Source organism: Balaenoptera acutorostrata, chromosome 18 (genome assembly GCF_949987535.1).
Source record: "Balaenoptera acutorostrata chromosome 18, mBalAcu1.1, whole genome shotgun sequence".
NCBI classification, from domain to species: Eukaryota; Metazoa; Chordata; class Mammalia; order Artiodactyla; family Balaenopteridae; genus Balaenoptera; species Balaenoptera acutorostrata.
Genome location: NC_080081.1, coordinates 41,015,131 through 41,021,266, shown reverse-complemented (window position 1 = coordinate 41,021,266; position 6,136 = coordinate 41,015,131). Strand labels below are relative to the sequence as shown.

The following is a 6,136-nucleotide window of genomic DNA, read 5'->3' as shown; positions in this document are numbered from 1 at the left end:
AGGAAGTTACAACAGAATATTATCATTTTACAGCTATTGCATCAAGATGCTTATGAAACAATAACAATATGTTAAACTATGCATAGTTATATAATAAATATTATGAAACTTATACATATATTTTATAGAAGTTGTTTATTTGTCTAACCTGCAGCCAAACAGATTATTATAAGTGTTTGAGGTCAGAGGCCAGTGTACGTATCCTGGTACTATTAAAAACTGTGACTTGTTCATGATTAACAAAGAAATATATGCTTAATTTAAGGAAAGAGGAGGAAGTCTAGATTTTCCAAAGAAGAGAAAACTTAGAATTTTTGAATAAAACTTTGATTTTGATTAATTTTATAAAAAAATTATTTTATCCATAATAGGGAAAAAGTGTGGAGACTATCATGAGCATTACTGAATATAATAGAAAGCTCTTGAGTTGGTGAAGCACTGAGAGACTGAATGAGATATTTCCTACTTTCATTTTCACATGTCCCAGTAAAAATCAGCATAACCAAAAATTTAAAAAATCAGTTGGGTTGAGGACATATCAGATGTTAAACTGATAAGAACAGATACTACACGTGAAGTCACAGAAAAAGGCCAATATCACTGATGAACATAGATGCAAAAATCCTCAACAAAATACTAGCAAACAGAATCCAACAGCACATTAAAAGGATCATACACCATGATCAAGTGGGGTTTATCCCAGAAAGGCAAGGATTCTTCAAAGTACGCAAATCAATCAATGTGAGATACCATATTAACAAACGGGAGGTTAAAAACCATATGACAATCTAAATAGATGCAGAAAAAGCTTTTGACAAAATTCAACATCCATTTATGATAAAAACTCTCCAGAAAGTAGGCATAGAGGGAACTTGCCTCAACATAATAAAGGCCATATATGACAAACTCACAGGCCACATTGTTCTCAGTGGTGAAAAACTGAAACCATTTCCTCTAAGATCAGGAACAAGACAAAGTTGTCCACTCTCACCATTATTATTCAACATAGTTTGGGAAGTTTTAGCCATGACAATCAAAGAAGAAAAAGAAATAAAAGGAATCCAAATTGGAAAAGAAGATGTAAAACTGTCACTGTTTGCAGATGACATGATACTATACATAGAGAATCCTAAAGATGCTACCAGAAAACTCCTAGAGCTAATCAATGAATTTGGTAAAGTAGCAGGATGCAAATTTAATGCACAGAAATCTCTTGCATTCCTTTACACTAATGATGAAGAATCTGAAAGAGAAATTAAGGAAACACTGCCATTTACCATTGCAACAAAAAGAATAAAATACCTAGGAATAAACCTACTTAAGTAGGTAAAAGACCTGTATACAGAAAACAATAAACACTGGTGAAAGAAATTAAAGATGATACAATGAGATGGAGAGATATACCACGTTCTCAGATTAGAAGAATCAATATTGTGAAAATGACTATACTACCAAAAGCAATCTACAGATTCAATGCAATCCCTATCAAACTACCAATGGCATTTCTAACAGAACTAAAATAAAAAAACATTCACAATTTGTATGGAAACACAAAAGACCACGATTAGCCAAAGCAATCTTGAGAAAGAAAAACGGAGCTGGGGGAATCAGGCTCCCTGACTTCAGACTATATTACAAAGCTTCAGTAATCAAGACAGTATGGTACTGGCACAAAAATAGAAATATAGATCAATGGAACAGGATAGAAAGCCCAGAGATAAATCTACACATATATAGTTACCTTATCTTTGATAAAGGAGGCAAGCATATACAGTGGAGAAAAGACAGCCTCTTCAATAAGTTGTGCTGGGAAACTGGACAGTTACATATAAAAGAATGAAATTAGAACACTGCTTAACACCATAAACAAAAATAAACTCAAAATGGATTAAAGACCTAAATGTAAAGCCAGACACTATAAAACACAGAAGAAAACATAGGCAGAACACTCTATGACATACATCACAGCAAGACCCTTTATGACCCACTTCCTACAGAGGTGAAAATAAAAACAAACAAACAAAAAACAAATGGGACCTAATGAAACTTAAAAGCTTTTGCACAGCAAAGGAAACTATAAACAAGACAACCCTCAGAATGGGAGAAAATATTTGCAAACTAAGAAATTTACAAAGGATTAATCTCCAAAATATATAAGCAGCTCATGCAGCTCAATAACAAAAGAACAACCCAATCCAAAAATGGGTGGAAGACCTAAATAGACATTTCCCCAAAAATATACAGATTGCCAACAAACACATGAAAGGATGTTCAACATCACTAATCATTAGAGAAATGCAAATCAAAACTAAAATGTGGTATCACCTCACACCAGTCAGAATGGCCATTATCAAAAAATCTACAAACGATAAATGCTGGAGAGGGTGTGGAGAAAAAGGAACACTCTTGTACTGTTGGTGGGAATGTAAATTGATACAGCCACTATGGAGAACAGTATGGACGTTCCTTAAAACACTAAAAATAGAACTACCATATGACCCAGCAATCCTACTACTGGGCATATACCCAAAGAGAACCATAATTCAAAAAGAGTCATGTACCACAATGTTCATTGCAGCTCTATTTACAATAGCCAGGACATGGAAGCAACCTAAGTGTCCATTGACAGATGAATGGATAAGGAAGATGTGGCACATATATACAATTGAATATTACTCAGGTATAAAAAGAAAAGAAATTGAGTTAATTGTAGTTAGGTGGATGGACCTAGAGTCTGTCATATAGAGTGAAGTAAGTTAGAAAGAGAAAAACAAATACCGTATGCTAACACATATATATGAAATCTGAAAAAAAAAAAAAAAAGGTTCTGATGAACATAGCGGCAGGACAGGAATAAAGACACAGACATAGAGAATGGACTTGAGGACATGAGAAGGGGGAAGGGTAAACTGGGACAAAGTGGGAGAGTAGCATTGACATATTTACACTACTAGAAGTAAAATAAATAGCCAGTGGGAAGCAGCTGCATAGCACAGGGAGATCAGCTTGGTGGTTTGTGACCACCAAAATGGGTGGGATAGAGAGGGTGGGAGGGAGGCACAAGAGGGAGGAGATAAGGGGATATATGTATACATATAGCTGATTCACTTTGTTATACAGCAGAAACTAACACAACATTGTAAAGCAATTATACTCCAATAAAGATGTTAAAAAAAAATCAGTTGGGTAAAACCAATCATTCTTCAGTATTCCAAAGCATAGGAGCCTCAGTATTTTAGTCTTTTTCTCAGTCAAAGGGACATGGATAAAGATATTTGTATTGGGAAAGAGGAATGCAATTCAACAGAAAATTCCTGGTAAGAAAGGATGAGAGTTATCTCTCTTACTTAAAATAGAAATTTTCTATTAAATTTACTTTCTTTACTCTTTATGTTAACATCTAAGGAATTATTTCACAATTTTTTCCTATCATACTAGGTATTTAAGAAATATTTTTTTTCCTGTGAATGAAATGTTTACTTTACCCATTTTCTCTCAATAAAACACTATTTCATCATTAGAAAGGGTGCAATAAACTTACAAAATAAAACAAGACACATATGACCAGTAGTCAATTGTAAGATTACTATTCTAAAAAAATACGGTCAAAAGTAGAAATTTTACCTTTTTTATCCTGATTTAACATATTCTCAAGTTTGTTTTGGACCTAAAATAAATAACTCACAGTCTTCCCTACATAGAGGATTTATTTACACAATTGAAATGCCTGTTCTCTTTTCTTTTTTCTTTAAATGTGTTATTAAATGCAAATCTCCATAAGCAAACACCAAGCAAACCTTTATTCATTAAGCAGGTGTTTATTAATGCCCTCATGTGCATGCCATTTGACTAATTCTTTTGCAAGTTGCATGAAGATGTAAAACTAAGTAGGAATACTGGTTTTATGTCCATTTAATTTTGAGCCCAGCCATGTAGAAAGCAATTAAGGATTGTTAAAAGGGGATTATATGGGATAAACAGAAGCCGAAAAAAGGTAAAGAAGAAATTTTAAGAAGAATAATCAGTTTTATTTTAGCACAACATATTGATATTTAAAATAGTGAGGGAAAGGGGGATGAGGTCGGGTTGGATTGGGAGTTTGGGACTAGCAGATGCAAACTATTATATATAGAATGGATAGACAACAAGATCCTATTGTATAGCACAGGGAACTCTATTCAATATCCTGTAATAAACCATAATGAAAAAAATTGATATAGATATAGATATAACAGAATTGTTTTGCTGTACACAAGAAACTAACACAACACTGTAAACCAACTATATTTCAGTAAAAAAACAAAACAAAAATAGTGAAGGATATGTTAAAAAATGAGTTTTATGTTGAAAAAGAGCCTGAATGAAAATTTGTTGACAATTAAAATCAAAGCAATTAATGAGTATGCATTATGTGTCAGACACTCTGCCAGATACCTTTGATTAGAGAAGGGGAAAAAAATGTCTCATCTCACAGAACTGCATTCTAATGAAAGAGAGACTCTCATAAAAACTATAATACAAAGTGGTATCCATCATAACAGAATATTTATAATTAAGAATACAATTCAACCTTGGTTTCAAAAATGACATAAGAAGGTACCATTTAAACTGAGCTTTAGGTATAAACAGAAGGATAAAAGGAAGTTAAAATATGATGTAAAGCTGGGGAGATAGAAGGTGGTGACTTTTTTCTAATATGTAGTAAAGAAAATTGAAAAATATTTAATACATCTGCAGCAGTGGTAATTGAGACAGGTGTAATATAATATACATGATTATCCTATATATATTAGTATAGCTGTGTGATTTAATTATAAAACTCTTATCATCCTTGGTGTATTTAGAGGTAATATTTTTGTAATCTTTATATTATTTTTGTAATCAAGTTATATTAATTCCTTCCGTATGCTTTACCAAGAACCAAACATATACAGAATCCATTGGCTTCCTAGTCAATACTTAGTGCCTCCATTCTTGTGTAAAAACTATAACTATCTTGGTTTGAGGGAAGGGATAAAATTTTCAGCAGAATTTCAAATAAGGAAAGATATTTAGCTTGGCTGATAGATAAACGAGATCTTTTTCATTTAGCAGGAAAAACTTTGCAGTTTAAGACAAAATAAATGGTGAGAGGCAAAGGGCAGACATGGAATGTTTTATGCAGATACAATCCAACTAATCACAGAAAGAGAAAAAGAAAAAATGTAAGGACTAGTTGAGAAATGTACATCCTCATAGCAATAAGGACATGCACATACCCATGACCTCTATTTTCACTGCCAATCTTCAGTGAAATTACAAAACAAATTTACCTTTGGAATTTTTATGTTTCACTTCTCCTATTCCTTGAGATAGAAAATTTTCCATTTCCAAATGTTTCCCATTCCCATTACGATTCTTCCATTGAATATCTTTTATATTATTCTTCGTTCTCCAGATTTGTCTCTCTTTTACATATTCCTCAGATCATTAAGTAAACAGTTACCCTTTCAATTAGAGCTAAGTCTGGATCTGCTTGTCTCCTTAGACTATATCAAAGTCTTCAATCTGTCCTACAATTGGCTAAAATATTTTTGGTTTCAATGGAAAAATTCTTTGAAGTGAGGCACGATAAATATTTTTGACACCCGTGTGGGAAAATGGGCTGGTTTTCTGTATCAGTAACTTTCATTAAATTGAATTGGCACTGTATTGCATTAGTTCTCTTTCCCACTGTTATAACATGAGAGTTCTTAATAAGATCATTTTGTACTGTATTAGACAAATTTAATATTCATGCATTATGAAGAAACATTGCTAATATGATAGAAAACTGCTAGGAGGAGCAAATGATTTCATTAAAACTTAAATAAAGCTCACTTTGCATTTTTCCCCTCCTTGAATACCTGTCTATACTAATCAGATGGTAGAAAAGGCCGATTGGGCCCTAGAGACTAGGCAATACATAATCCATACTCTCATCACAATCTGATGTCACCTTTCAGACTCAAAATATTTCTACTAGATTGTAGTTGGAAGTTTTTAGTACAGAAATATTTTGAATGTTTTAATTTAAAATGATCATGACTTGTTCTACTTTATCCTGGCCTTGCTAATTTGAGTCTATTATAGCTGCAGAAAGAAGACATTCATGAGC

The 6,136-nt window shown here is 32.8% G+C and overlaps 1 pseudogene; it reads right to left on the bottom strand.

Annotated features, from left to right (window-relative positions):
• Window positions 1-425: 425 nt before the first annotated feature.
• On the bottom strand, window positions 426-588 carry LOC114237005 (U2 spliceosomal RNA; annotated as a pseudogene).
• Window positions 589-6,136: the final 5,548 nt, after the last annotated feature.